Below are 17041 nucleotides of genomic sequence, written 5' to 3'. Positions count from 1 at the left end.
ACTTAAAGCTTTCAAAATAACACTTACATGTAACGACTAATGATGACTTAATGACTCCGTTAAATGTATATACATGTAGTGTTTTAATATGTATTCATACACTTTTGAAAGACTTTAAGACACTTATCAAAGTACTTCTACTTATCAAAAATACTTACAATTACATCCTCATTCGTTTTCATCAACAATTCTACTCGTATGCACCCGTATTCGTACTCGTACAATACTCAGCTTCTAGACGTATTTACTATTGTTATATACCAATAATAAACACCACTTGATCAGCCATAATTAACTACTAAAAGATGATTTAACATGTGGGGTTTTAATTTTAACTTATACCTTGAATTATTATGCTAAATTACAAACTAAAATCTCTTTATAACTAACCTAAAATTCACGAGCTAGTTCACCACTTCTATATCATTTCATTTCAATTTTTACTTTCTAATATCTCTCTAATATCCCACTCTTTCAAGAACATATGAACCTTCATTATCTTCATCATAATGTACTTCAAAAACTAAGTTAGAATCATCAAAAGAAAATCTTTCAAGAACACTCCAAGAATCCTTTCAAGATTACTTTCAATCCTTCAAATCCATTTCAAGTAATCATCCAACATCAAGAAATCTTCATCTATATCAGTAGGTGTTCATCCTAAATCAAGGTAATAACTATGTTAAGCTTTGATTAAAATCTATACTCATAACTATATTAAATCAAGATAGATTTCTTACTTGAAACTTTTGTTGATTCCATGATTATAATTCAAGAATTTCAAGCCATCAAAGCTACCTTTGAGCTAAAGATTATTTACTATCTTTTCCAGTAGCTTTACCCTAGTAAGTTGAGGTAATAGCTTTGTTCAAAATCTCGTTCGATTCATATTCATATAACTATCTTATTATGAGTTATAACTAATAACAACAAGAACATAGTTTAGATTATTTCTAAACTTGTTTGCAAATAAACTTAATCCTTCTAACTTGACTTTTAAAACACTTCAACACATGTATTATGACAGTATGTCAAGCTAACAGAAGGATATAAAACTTGTAAACACGAAGAACACCTTAAAATCGAATATACGCCGTCTTAGTCGAACGGGCGCTGTTTTTCTAAACGACCCGTCAAAGTACACTTGACGACCATCGTTATCTTGGTCCCACCGCTTGATCATAACTCTATATGAATTTTATAAATAACCTTGCATTCTTTATTTAAAAATGATTTCCTATAAAGGAAACCTACCAAAATATGTAAGTTTAGAAAAACCATACATTATTACTTAATCAAAAGTTGACCAAAACAAAGTCAACAACAACCACTATTAAATGTATCAAAATAGAATGCAAGTTAATGTATAACAAAAGCTGCCATCATAAATATGCAGACTCTCTAAGCACAGCGGAAGCAATTAATCAAGAACCTGAGAATAAAACATGCAAGTAACTGTCAACAAAAATGTTGAGTGAATTATAGGTTTAATATTGCAAACAATATTTAATTTAAACCATAAAAATATATGTTTGAAAACATAAAAACCCCTTTTTGGACCACAAAATTATATGCTCGAAAACATATAAAAATATTATTCCATTTTCCGTGAGCCACCTGGTAACCACTTAACCCTTTATTTACCCTTGCTAAACACAATAAATAATATACACCGAATAAGTGTATCTTTAACTAAATACGAAGTACTAAACATTCCGATTATAAATTGCTAGCGCGACTAGCTCGAAATGGGGTTGTCAAACCCGATAGGTCTATCCATAGGATTTGCGTTCGCCAGTAGAAACCAGTGATTACAATTACCAGATTAGGGAATATTTTTGTTCGACTCACAATGAATAATTTAAACCAACTTCCACTTGTGTCCAAAATATAAAATAAATTGCATGTATTCTCATCACAAAAGATGTAAAATAGAAAAATGGGACTATAACTCACCTTAAAGCAAATGAAGTAACCAAACAAATATGTGAACAGAAAGTGAAGTAAAGTGATCAAGAATTATCACAACGCCGACCTATAAATAAATAAGGTCGATATAAATAACTAACTTAGGTCAAGTCTTAGTATGGCAACTATAGTACTTGTTGCAAGTAGACATATAACAACACTCAGTATGCTTCGGTTTGATCGAAACAGCGTAAGGACACGTACTTTCTATTTTTAGAAAGTTTCTATTTTTAGCAGGTTTTTATTTTTGGAAAGTTTCTATTTTTGGAAAGTTTCTATTTTAGGAAACATTAGTGTACTCAAGAACACCCCAAGAACATTAGTGTACTCAAGAACACCCCAAGAACATTAGTGTACTCAAGAACACCTCAAGGACCCGTGAATCAGTTTTCGGCGAGTCTTATATATATCTTTGCCTAACCGACCCACCTGAAACATTAGTGTACTCAAGAACACCCCAAGAACAGCCACTAAGTCGTGACTAATAGCCACCATTCAACTTGGAGCTTTAATCCGTTCAAAAACATGTTTTAGTCATAAAGGGTGATCCGTGGCCCGGATTTCGATGACCCGAACATGAATGTTTATCTAATCATCAATCCTAACACACTAGTACACCCTAGAGACTCCAAAAATGGTCACAAAGTTGGAACAAACCTGAACATATTCGTTTTTACATTTTAATTTCATGAAAACACCATTTTAATCATATCTTATGTTCCGGGAATCGAAATAACATGAATCCGGAGTCTAAAATCAATGTCTTGATGAGAGGAACTCATATAAATACTTTATTTTATCAAAAACATCAGTTAAAGATACTGAAATGGTCAAATAGTCTGCTGTCCACAATCAATCAAACCGAAAACATGTAATAACGAGTGATTCTATGCATACAATCAATAATCCAACAACATACAAGCACTATACAATCATATTAAACATCAAAATTAGTAAAAATAGATTAAAATGAAAAAGCTAGGGTTTGTGATTATACCCTAATCAAGAATCAAGAAGATGAAGCTTGTAGATCGCGAAAAGGAGAATCCGTTTATGCAATTAATTTTGAGAGATGAAGAATAATTGTATGATGATTGTTGTTGGCTATATTTTGAAGGTGGAAGAGTATAAAGTTGGCCACAAGTGGGGAGGGAAGAAGGAGAGAGTTTTTGCTAGGGTTTGGAAAAGGAAAAGTGATCAAATGAGTGTAAAATGAAGTTTATGTACCAAATATGAAATAGATGGGCTATGTGGGGGTACTTGGAAGACCAAATTTATTATTTGATAAAAATTTTGTGGCCCGAAAGTCCTAACAAAGCCCGATTCGAGAAAACACGGTTACGCGATTAAATCTTCAAAGAAAATACGCACGCGCGGAAAATAAAATATAGAAATACTATATATACTCATATGATATAAAAATATCATAAATAAAATAATTTAGATTTAAAAATCTCAAAAGTCTGACCATTGGTTTGAAAACCGAAATGATTCGCCGGATAGAAATCCACGACACGTAGAAATGCACAATTTTAAATACGAATACAAATATTCATATAACACATAGTAAATAATATATTATTACTAAAATAATAATATAAGTCATAGAAATGATGTGGCACGAATAAAAATTAACAAACGTTAAATAATAAACGGTAAAAGATAACGGAAAAAGTAGGGTCGTGACAGTACCTTCCCATTACGGAAATTTCGTCCCGAAATTTAAGCAGGTGCAGAGGTTGACTCGATATCTAGAAACAAATGCAGGTACTTCTGCCTCATCTGATCTTCACGTTCCCAAGTGAACTCGGGTCCGCGTCTGCATTCCATCTCACTCGGACGTTAGGAATTCTACTTGCTTGAGAGCCTTAACCTCTCGATCCATAATCTCAACACGTTCCTCAATAAAATGGACTTGTTTATCAACATGAAGCTCCTCCAAAGGAATGGTCTCATTGGCCTCGGCCAAACACTTCTTCAAATTCGACACATGAAAAACGTCATGAACAGCACTGAGTTCTTGTGGCAACTTTAGAAGATAAGCCACAGGTCCAACTCTCTCAATAATCTCAAAAGGTCCAACAAATTGAGGATTCAACTTTCCCGTTTTACCAAAATGTATCACAACTTTCCAAGGTGATACCTTCACCATAACACGGTCACCGACCTAAAATTCAATATCGTTCCTTCTTTTTTTGGCATAACTCTTTTGCCTAGTTCTGGCGGTTCTCAATCTCTCTTTAATCTGTACGATCTTCTAGGTAGTCCCATGAATAATTTCTGGGCCTGTGAGTTGAGCATCCCCAACCTCATTCCAACAGATATGAGACCTACACTTTCTACCATACAGAGCTTAAAATGGTGCGGCTTTAATACTTGCATGATAGCTGTTATTATAAGAAAATTTAGCTAGTGGCAAATATCTATCCCAACCATTACCAAAATCAATCACGCACGCTCTCAACATGTCTTCTAACGTTTGAATGGTCCTTTCACTCTGACCATTTGACTGTAGATGATAAGCAGTGCTCATATCCATTTTTGTTCCCAAAGCTTCCTGTAAGGATTGCCAAAACCTCAATGTAAATCGACTGTCTCGGTCTGAAATAATAGATACAGGAACACCATGTCTTGGAACAATTTCCTTCCAATACAAACGAGTAAGCTTCTCCATCGAATCTGTTTCCTTAACCGGCAAGAAATGAGCTGACTTTGTGAGTCGGTCAACAATCACCCAAATGGTTTCATAACCACCCACTATTCTCGGTAATTTCGTAATAAAATCCATCGTAATACCTTCCCACTTCCACTCGGGAATTTCAGGTTACACCAAAAGTCCGGACGATTTCTGATGTTCAGCTTTAACCTTAGCACATGTCAAACACTTAGCAACATAAGTAGCTACATCAGTTATCAAATTAGGCCACCAATATAACTCCTTAAGATCATGATACATCTTCCCTGAACCAGGGTGAATAGAGTATCTTGACTTATGAGCTTCATCTAAACAAGTTGTCGTAAATCACCAAATTTCGAAACCCAAAGACGCCCCGCAAAATACCAAGTACCATCGGTTCGTACCTCTAACTGTTTACTCAAGCCTCGGACCTTCCTGTTATGAAATTCTCCTCCTTCAAGGCTTCTTGTTGAGCTGCAAGAATCTGCCTTACGAGGTTTGTTCGAATGGTCATATTTAAGGCCCTAAACCTATGAGGTTCAGTCCTCTCTTTATGACTTATCGTATCGGCCACAACATTGGCCTTCCCCGGATGATACAGAAGTTCGCAATCATAATCATGCAACGTCTCAACCCATCTACGCTGCCTCAATTTAAGTGTTTCTGATCAAGGATATGTTGAAGACTTTTGTGATCAGTGTACACTGTACTTTTGACCCCATACCAATAATGTCTCCAAATCTTAAGCGCAAACACAACAGCTCCCAATTCTAAATCATGGGTTGTATAATTCTGTTCATGGATCTTTAACTAACATGATACGTACGTAATAACTTTCGTTCACTGCATCAAAGCACATCCAAAGCCCTGACGCGATGCATCACAATAAACAACAAAATCATCATTACCCTCAGGTAGTGATAATATCGGAGCGGTAGTCAACTTCTTCTTCAGAGCTTGAAAAGCCGTCCCCTGCTCATCCTTCCACTCATACTTCTTACCCTTATGCGTTAAAGCAGTCAGAGGTTTCGCTACTCGTGAAAAATCTTGAATGAACCTTCTATAATAGCCTGCTAAACCTAGGAACTGACAAATCTAAGTAGGAGTTTTCGGAATTTCCCACTTCTCAATCGCCTCATTCTTAGCAGGGTCAACTTGAATTCCCTTCTTACCAAAAACGTGTCCAAGAAATTGAACTTCTTTCAACCAGAACACACACTTAGAGAACTTAGCATATAGCTCTTCCGTCCTCAACAAATCAAGGACCGTCTTCAAATGTTCTTCGTGTTCTTGATCACTCTTGGAATAGATAAGAATATCACTGATGAAAACGATAACGAACTTGTCCAGATAAGGTCTACACACCTGATTCATGAGGTCCATGAACACAGCAGGTGCGTTAGTCAATCCGAATGACATAACAAGAAATTCGCAGTGACCATAACGGGTACAGAAAGCGGTTTTTGGAATATCAGTTTCTTTAGCCCGCAATTGGTGATAACCGGAACGAAGATCAATCTTAGAATAAACGGGCGAACCTTGGGGCTGATCGAACAGATCATCAATTCTCAGAAGAGGATAACAATTCTTAATAGTAAGCTTGTTCAACTCGGGATAACCAATACTCAATCGAAACGAACAACCTTTCTTCTTAGCGAACAAAACAGGAGCTCCCCAAGGGGATGAACTGGGACGAATGAAATATAGTTGCAACAATGAAGGAAGAAATGTATGGAGTAGTCACATCGGTGGCATAGATATATATAAGGCAATTCTCTCAAAGGAGATAACGAGGATCATGGACTTCAAATTAAATTTTCATTACATTTCCGAAAGGAAGACGTACGAAAGGTGTGATATTTCAACGAGAGTGAAATTCCTTGTACAATGAGTGAGGAAATCTAGGATTCATCCATAATCTTAAATTTATGTGTGGATGAAAAGAACGCGAATCATGGGTTATAAGGAATGGTCGACACCAGGTGAGATGAATCTTCAAAAATAATTTAGTGTACCTCAAAGTATTGTATCCTAGGATTGATGTGTAAAGACCTCGACCTTATCCTCCTGGACGAAGTCTTCAACAGTTGGTCCCATTGCGATGATCGACTCCAAGTAATATTCTTAATTTGAGCTAATGCACAGCGAAAGACATAATTCATACCTGAGAAATACATGCTTTAAAACGTCAACATAAAGTTGGTGAGATATATAGGTTTGATGCTAGCAGCGTTATAACAATGGACTACAAGATTTCATATGTAAACATTTTAATAAAAATATTCTAAGTGGTTGAGCACTTGGTAACCATACTTAACATTTAATCACGTCGCATATTCCCTTTATTATGAAATCTTACTACACCGTACCAAGTGTAGTCACGAAACGAAGTACTGTGCAACCGTTGAATACTGGTCGTCCAGTCCGGTTGGGGTTGTCAGGCCCGATAGATCTATCAACAGGATTCGCGTTTACAATACCGCTGTAAATAATAGTTACCAAGCTACAGGGAAGTATGCCAGTGGTACAACTCAACGTAGAATATATTTTTCAGTTACTTGTGTCCATAACGTAAAACATAAAATACATGTATTCTCATCCCGAAATATTTAGAGTTTAAAAGTGGGACTATATACTCACCTAATGTATTTTGTAGTAAAAATACATAGAACGTCATTGATCAAGTAAAGGTTTGGCCTTGAATTCACGAACCTAAATCATATAATATATATTAACTCATATAATAACACTTAAACAAGTTCATATATTAATATGTAATATGATATATATAATAAATATAATTTATAAAAACATTATTTGTTTGCTAATAAAATAATTATAATAATACTAAAATAATGATAATAAAAATAAAAATAATGGTAATTCTAATAATAATGATAAAAATAATAGTTTTAATAATAATATTAAATTTAATAATAAATGATAATTTTTAATGATGATGATAATTTTATAATTTTTAATAAAAGTGTTACTTTTAATAAAAATGGTAATTCATAATTTTAATTATAATGATAATAATAACTATAACAATACTACCTTTAACTTTAAATGATCAAATAATCTTCCTAAAAAGAATTGTCACTGCCCAGATTTGAACCCATGACCTCTTGATTAAACCAACACATGTCAAACCATCCCTCTGCTTCCCATTGTTCTGTTCTAGTTCGTATTTTAAATTTATTTGTCATATAGGAACCGGTTTGTCATGAACACACATCATATGTCATTATCATTTCAATATCATCACCAAAGTTATATTTTCGTTTACCAACAGAATCATAAATGACTCAAGAATACGGCCCAAGTACTAGATCATAGATCGTGACCCAACAGCAGTTTATCAACCCACTAACTAAATGAATTTCTCGGCCCAACACATAAATAGCCATACGGCCCAAATAGAAACTGAACTAGTGTGATACAAGCCCATCTTCGATTACTTAGCCTAATACCAAGCCCAAGATAGAAAATAGAAGTGTGGGTTTCGGTTATGCAATAGAAACTCGAACAGTAGGAACATCAAAATTAAATAATGCATACACTCATCATTCACTAGTAACCTCCACTATCAATCATTAACATTTTTTTTATCACTTTGTTAATTAAACATCATCATACTCCATTATTACCCATCAACCAATCATTATCATCTTTTATCCTTATAATTGACATTATCATTAACTTAAACATCATCCACATGCTAATCCTTTTGTTTTACCGTTTAGATAAACAAAAAAAATAAGCAGAAGCTCCTGCTGTATATATATATCGCGAGATAGAAAAAAAACGGGGAGAGAGAGGGAAGAAAAGGTGGTGACGGGTTGATGTTTGATGGTGATTGAGAATGAAGGTTAGCAGCAATCGAGCAAGCGTATAATGAGTCGATCAAGATGGTGTGTGGAGTTAGTGGTTGAACCGAATAGGAAACAGAAAACAATTAATTAAGATGAGTTTTTGTTTTGGTGATATCTGTTGATGTTCGTACGCGGTTAGAAACAGAAAACACCGATCAAGTGAGGTTGAAGAAGGTGGTTGTTGATGAGGTGGTGGAAGTGAGTGGCTACGGTTAGTGGCGGATGAGGGTGGTGATGGAGTTATTAGTGTATACCGAAGAGGGAGAAGTTGAGAGAGAGAAAAATGGTAAAAGTGGTGGTGAGGATGGTGTGGTTACGGTGGTGATGATTGAAGCCAAAGGTGGTGATCATGAGGTGTAGGATGGTGAAAGGTGTCATGGTGGTTTTGCTCATGAACTAAAACAAAAACAAACAGAAGTTTGCAAATGGGTTTGTTGAGAGAAAAATACAAGGTGTTGGATAGTTGTTAAGGTGATACAAGGTGGCGGTTCTTTGTGGTGGTGACAAGGTGTAGACAGCGATGATCGGTGGTTATGGAGGTTGTCGATGGTCTTCAACAGAAGTAAGAGAGAGCATGTGAGAGAGAGAGAGTTCACCCAAGGTGGTGATTGTATGGTGATGTTGTGTTCATTTAAACCGAACCGGATGACGGATAGATTAAGTTTGATGATGGTGATTCGATTGAAAGGAAGGTGGTGACGATTGTCGAGTGTGATAGAGGTTTGAACAAGGGTGTCGAGTTCTACAAGAAAGAAAGAAAAAAAAAAACAGTTTAATTTATCAGAATTCAGTAGCTACTAGTTGTAATTGTTTTTAATAGTGAAAAGAAATTGAAACAACTCATTTATGCACTTGAATGGATCAATTATAAAGAGAACAGGGGTGTCGATTTTTCTTCCTTTATCAGACAACAAGGACAGGGTAAAAGAATAAATAAAAATAAAGGCTAAATGAGACAGCTACTGATTTGTTTGCATTCCATTTGTATTCGAATAATCTCAATCATATTAAGAGTCATGAAATATTCGGGGAAAAAAAATGGGAAAAGATGATATCGACATCAAACCGTTTTTGTTTGTATGAACAAGATTTTTTTATAATTTGGTATTATTAGATTATTAATTATAAATAGAACAATATTAATGATACAAATATTGATATTAATAATAATAATATTAATATTACAAATATATTACTATTAATTATATTACTTATTGAATTATTAATATTTATAATGTTACCTATGTATAGAATTGTTTTATGCATATATATATTTATAGATTTACTTACACACAATTGTTCGTGAATCGTCAGGCTTGGTCAAAGGGTAACTAATCATCCAGATATAGATTTCAAATTTTCTAAACTCAACATTAGGGTTTTTGCTTATCTTGTCGGAAGCATATAGAGATTATAGTTTAAATTTGGTTGGAAATTTCCGGGTCGTTACATGATGTTTACGAGGGTGTTGCGGTTAACAGCGAATATTGAGTGTAGAAACTCCTCAAAAGGTCTAGTGTAATATATATCCATGATACCCACTATAACGACAGTTGGGGTAGAAACCCACCTAGCACCTTTCCTGAGAACAGGGTGACCACTATACGTATCTCAGAAAACTGATTTATCGGTCCGCGTTTCGGCCATGTCCAACCATAAGAGGGGAAATTTTATGAGCGTCAGGACTTTCTAACAAATTTTATAAAACCGGCACCCAAAGTGGTGTAAGAGTTTCTATCAATGAACTTAATGATAAGTTTCATCCTTAAACGGAGGATGAGAAGAACTGTGATCCAAACACTCTGTAAGGTAATGCGAAAATTTGATAAAATCAATCAAAGGAGTTTTGAAAAAGCTTTAAACGTTTGATGTGACAACATAAATAGAACGAAGTTCTTAGTAAATTTAGAAGTATGTACAACGTGTACCATTTTATATAAAAGAAATTGACTTAGTCAAACAGCTCAATAATTTAGTGGTTTTTAAAAAAATATTGAAGGTATGATTTAGTATATACTAGCCAAAATAGGTAAGGGTAAATTCATTCATTTGAATCCATATGTACATATATGATTTTGTAAATTGTATACATGACAAAATATTTCATTACTTCTATTCGCCCATAATCTCGTGAGAACCGCCCAAATAAACAAGTGTGTAAAACTCTCGATGATAATAGAGTATCTGTATTTTAGAGGTTACAAGTTGAAGTAAGATCGTGAAAGATCGATTAAAGGACTTGAATCGCCGTGTGACATTTGACCAACAAATGTTACGAGGTCATGAAAACCAATGAGTTAAATATTGTTTTGACTATTATCAGGACATAAGTCCTTGGGCCAAAACTGTTCTCGAGCGAAGCTGTTGCTAACAAGCGAGTTATGAAGGATAGAGCACGAGATAGATAATCTGGCTAAAACAAGCTTCTCGTATATCGACAAATAAGATAATGAATATTTTCTTTACCTATGTAATACATCAGAATTCCTTAATGAATAGTGTAAAGATTTTCTTTGACTCGCTTTCTATTCCTCATGTCACAATATTGGGACTTCTTTATAAATTAGCGTAATATAATCACGTTGGCCTGACGCCAATATATTTCACTAATTCATAGTTCCATTCCAATAGTGTCATAACCCGACCTTTGAAATGTCCCGTTCTTATTGATTAAAAACGTTCCATATTAATTGATTTCGTTGCGAGGTTTTGACCTCTATATGAGACGTTTTTCAAAGACTGCATTCATTTTTAAAACAAACCATACCCTTTATTTCATCAATAAAGGTTTAAAAAGCTTTACGTAGATTATCAAATAATGATAATCTAAAATATCCTGTTTACACACGACCATTACATAATGGTTTACAATACAAATATGTTACAATAAAATAAGTTTCTTGAATGCAGTTTTTACACAATATCATACAAGCATGGACTCCAAATCTCGTCCTTATTTAAGTATGCGACAGCGGAAGCTCTTAATAATTACCTGAGAATAAACATGCTTAAAACGTCAACAAAATGTTGGTGAGTTATAGGTTTAACCTATATATATCAAATCATAATAATAGACCACAAGATTTCATATTTCAACACACATCCCATACATAGAGATAAAAATCATTCATGGTGAACACCTGGTAACCGACATTAACAAGATGCATATATAAGAATATCCCCATCATTCCGGGATACCCTTCGGATATGATATAAATTTCGAAGTACTAAAGCATCTGGTACTTTGGATGGGGTTTGTTAGGCCCAATAGATCTATCTTTAGGATTCGCGTCAATTAGGGTGTCTGTTCCCTAATTCTTAGATTACCAGACTTAATAAAAAGGGGCATATTCGATTTCGATAATTCAACCATAGAATGTAGTTTCACGTACTTGTGTCTATTTTGTAAATCATTTATAAAACCTGCATGTATTCTCATCCCAAAAATATTAGATTTTAAAAGTGGGACTATAACTCACTTTCACAGATTTTTTTTACTTCGTCGGGAAGTAAGACTTGGCCACTGGTTGATTCACAAACCTATAACAATATATACATATATATCAAAGTATGTTCAAAATATATTTACAACACTTTTAATATATTTTGATGTTTTAAGTTTATTAAGTCAGCTGTCCTCGTTAGTAACCTACAACTAGTTGTCCACAGTTAGATGTATAGAAATAAATAGATAAATATTATCTTGAATCAATCCACGACCCAGTGTATATGTATCTCAGTATTGATCACAACTCAAACTATATATATTTTGGAATCAACCTCAACCCTGTATAGCTAACTCCAACATTCACATATAGAGTGTCTATGGTTGTTCCGAAATATATATAGATGTGTCGACATGATAGGTCGAAACATTGTATACGTGTCTATGGTATCTCAAGATTACATAATATACAATACAAGTTGATTAAGTTATGGTTGGAATAGATTTGTTACCAATTTTCACGTAGCTAAAATGAGAAAAATTATCCAATCTTGTTTTACCCATAACTTCTTCATTTTAAATCCGTTTTGAGTGAATCAAATTGCTATGGTTTCATATTGAACTCTATTTTATGAATCTAAACAGAAAAAGTATAGGTTTGTAGTCGAAAAAATAAGTTACAAGTCGTTTTTGTAAAGGTAGTCATTTCATTCGAAAGAACGACGTCTAGATGACCATTTTAGAAAACATACTTCCACTTTGAGTTTAACCATAATTTTTGGATATAGTTTCATGTTCATAATAAAAATCATTTTCTCAGAATAACAACTTTTAAATCAAAGTTTATCATAGTTTTTAATTAACTAACCCAAAATAGCCCGCGGTGTTACTACGACGGCGTAAATCCGGTTTTACGGTGTTTTTCGTGTCTCCAGGTTTTAAATCATTAAGTTAGCATATCATATAGATATAGAACATGTGTTTAGTTGATTTTAAAAGTCAAGTTAGAAGGATTAACTTTTGTTTGCGAACAAGTTTAGAATTAACTAAACTATGTTCTAGTGATTACAAGTTTAAACCTTCGAATAAGATAGCTTTATATGTATGAATTGAATGATGTTATGAACATCATTACTACCTTAAGTTCCTTGGATAAACCTACTGGAAAAGTGAAAAATGGATCTAGCTTCAACGGATCCTTGGATGGCTCGAAGTTCTTGAAGCAGAATCATGACACGAAAACAAGTTCAAGTAAGATCATCACTTGAAATAAGATTGTTATAGTTATAGAAATTGAACCAAAGTTTGAATATGATTATTACCTTGTATTAGAATGATAACCTACTATAAGAAACAAAGATTTCTTGAGGTTGGATGATCACCTTACAAGATTGGAAGTGAGCTAGCAAACTTGAAAGTATTCTTGATTTTATGTAACTAGAACTTGTAGAATTTATGAAGAACACTTAGAACTTGAAGATAGAACTTGAGAGAGATCAATTAGATGAAGAAAATTGAAGAATGAAAGTGTTTGTAGGTGTTTTTGGTCGTTGGTGTATGGATTAGATATAAAGGATATGTAATTTTGTTTTCATGTAAATAAGTCATGAATGATTGCTCATATTTTTGTAATTTTATGAGATATTTCATGCTAGTTGCCAAATGATGGTTCCCACATGTGTTAGGTGACTTACATGGGCTGCTAAGAGCTGATCATTGAAGTGTATATACCAATAGTACATACATCTAAAAGCTGTGTATTGTACGAGTACGAATACGGATGCATACGAGTAGATTTGTTGATGAAACTGAACGAGGATGTAATTGTAAGCATTTTTGTTAAGTAGAAGTATTTTGATAAGTGTATTGAAGTCTTTCAAAAGTGTATAAATACATATTAAAACACTACATGTATATACATTTTAACTGAGTCGTTAAGTCATCGTTAGTCGTTACATGTAAGTGTTGTTTTGAAACCTTTAGGTTAACGATCTTGTTGAATGTTGTTAACCCATTGTTTATTATAACAAATGAGATGTTAAATTGTTATATTATCATGATATTATGATATATAATATATCTTAGTATGGTGTATATACAGTTAAATGTCGTTACAACGATAATCGTTACATATATGTCTCGTTTCGAAATGATTAAGTTAGTAGTCTTATTTTTACATATGTATTTCATTGTTAATACACTTAATAATATATTTACTTATCATTTAACATAATTAACCAAGTGTATCAATATTTTAATATGATTCATATGTACCTAGTAAGACGTTGTTATAACGATAATCGTTATATATATCGTTTTCGAGTTTCTTAAATTAATAGTCTCATTTTTATGTATATAACTCATTGTTAAAATACCTAATGAGATACATACTTATAATAAAAACATGTTAACTATATATATAACCATATATATGTCATCGTATAGTTTTTACAAGTTTTAACGTTCGTGAATCACCGGTCAACTTGGGTGGTCAATTGTCTATATGAAACATATTTCAATTAATCAAGTCTTAACAAGTTTGATTGCTTAACATGTTGGAAACATTTAATCATGTAAATATCAATCTCAATTAATATATATAAACATGGAAAAGTTCGGGTCACTACAGTACCTACCCGTTAAATAAATTTCGTCCCGAAATTTTAAGCTGTTGAAGGTGTTGACGAATCTTCTGGAAATAGATGCGGGTATTTCTTCTTCATCTGATCTTCATGCTCCCAGGTGAACTCGGGTCCTCTACGAGCATTCCATCGAACCTTAACAATTGGTATCTTGTTTTGCTTAAGTCTTTTAACCTCACGATCCATTATTTCGACGGGTTCTTCGATGAATTGAAGTTTTTCGTTGATTTGGATTTCATCTAACGGAATAGTGAGATCTTCTTTAGCAAAACATTTCTTCAAATTCGAGACGTGGAAAGTGTTATGTACAGCCGCGAGTTGTTGAGGTAACTCAAGTCGGTAAGCTACTGGTCTGACACGATCAATAATCTTGAATGGTCCAATATACCTTGGATTTAATTTCCCTCGTTTACCAAATCGTACAACGCCTTTCCAAGGTGCAACTTTAAGCATGACCATCTCTCCAATTTCAAATTCTATATCTTTTCTTTTAATGTCAGCGTATCTCTTTTGTCGACTTTGGGCGGTTTTCAACCGTTGTTGAATTTGGATGATCTTCTCGGTAGTTTCTTGTATAATCTCTGGACCCGTAATCTGTCTATCCCCCATTTCACTCCAACAAATTGGAGACCTGCACTTTCTACCATAAAGTGCTTCAAACGGCGCCATCTCAATGCTTGAATGGTAGCTGTTGTTGTAGGAAAATTCTGCTAACGGTAGATGTCGATCCCAACTGTTTCCGAAATCAATAACACATGCTCGTAGCATGTCTTCAAGCATTTGTATCGTCCTTTCGCTCTGCCCATCAGTTTGTGGATGATAGGCAGTACTCATGTCTAGACGAGTTCCTAATGCTTGCTGTAATGTCTGCCAGAATCTTGAAATAAATCTACCATCCCTATCAGAGATAATAGAGATTGGTATTCCATGTCTGGAGACGACTTCCTTCAAATACAGTCGTGCTAACTTCTCCATCTTGTCATCTTCTCTTATTGACAGGAAGTGTGCTGATTTGGTGAGACGATCAACTATTACCCAAATAGTATCAAAACCACTTGCAGTCCTTGGCAATTTAGTGATGAAATCCATGGTAATGTTTTCCCATTTCCATTCCGGGATTTCGGGTTGTTGAAGTAGACCTGATGGTTTCTGATGCTCAGCTTTGACCTTAGAACACGTCAAACATTCTCCTACGTATTTAGCAACATCGGCTTTCATACCCGGCCACCAAAAATGTTTCTTGAGATCCTTGTACATCTTCCCCGTTCCAGGATGTATTGAGTATCTGGTTTTATGAGCTTCTCTAAGTACCATTTCTCTCATGTCTCCAAATTTTGGTACCCAAATCCTTTCAGCCCTATACCGGGTTCCGTCTTCCTGAATATTAAGATGCTTCTCCGATCCTTTGGGTATTTCATCCTTTAAATTTCCCTCTTTTAAAACTCCTTGTTGCGCCTCCTTTATTTGAGTAGTAAGGTTATTATGAATCATTATATTCATAGATTTTACTCGAATGGGTTCTCTGTCCTTCCTGCTCAAGGCATCGGCTACCACATTTGCCTTCCCCGGGTGGTAACGAATCTCAAAGTCGTAATCATTCAACAATTCAATCCACCTACGTTGCCTCATATTTAGTTGTTTCTGATTAAATATGTGTTGAAGACTTTTGTGGTCGGTATATATAATACTTTTGACCCCATATAAGTAGTGCCTCCAAGTCTTTAATGCAAAAACAACCGCGCCTAATTCCAAATCATGCGTCGTATAATTTTGCTCGTGAATCTTTAATTGTCTAGAGGCATAAGCAATCACCTTCGTTCGTTGCATTAATACACAACCGAGACCTTGCTTTGATGCGTCACAATAAATCACAAAATCATCATTCCCTTCAGGCAATGACAATATAGGTGCCGTAGTTAGCTTTTTCTTCAATAACTGAAATGCTTTCTCTTGTTCATCCTTCCATTCAAATTTCTTCCCTTTATGCGTTAATGCAGTCAAGGGTTTTGCTATTCTGGAAAAGTTTTGGATGAACCTTCTGTAGTAACCAGCTAGTCCTAAAAACTGGCGTATGTGTTTCGGAGTTTTTGGGGTTTCCCACTTTTCAACAGTTTCTATCTTTGCCGGATCCACCTTAATACCTTCTTTGTTCACTATGTGACCGAGGAATTGAACTTCTTCCAACCAAAATGCACACTTTGAAAACTTAGCGTACAATTCTTCCTTCCTCAATACTTCTAACACCTTTCTCAAATGTTCACCGTGTTCTTGGTCATTCTTTGAGTAAATAAGTATGTCATCAATGAAAACAATGACAAACTTGTGAAGGTATGGTCCACACACTCGGTTCATAAGGTCCATGAACACAGCTGGTGCATTAGTTAAACCAAATGGCATGACCATAAACTCGTAATGACCGTAACGTGTTCTGAAA

This window comes from Rutidosis leptorrhynchoides, chromosome 3 (genome assembly GCF_046630445.1).
Source record: "Rutidosis leptorrhynchoides isolate AG116_Rl617_1_P2 chromosome 3, CSIRO_AGI_Rlap_v1, whole genome shotgun sequence".
Taxonomy (NCBI): Eukaryota; Viridiplantae; Streptophyta; class Magnoliopsida; order Asterales; family Asteraceae; genus Rutidosis; species Rutidosis leptorrhynchoides.
Note: the sequence above shows the minus strand (reverse complement) of the source record.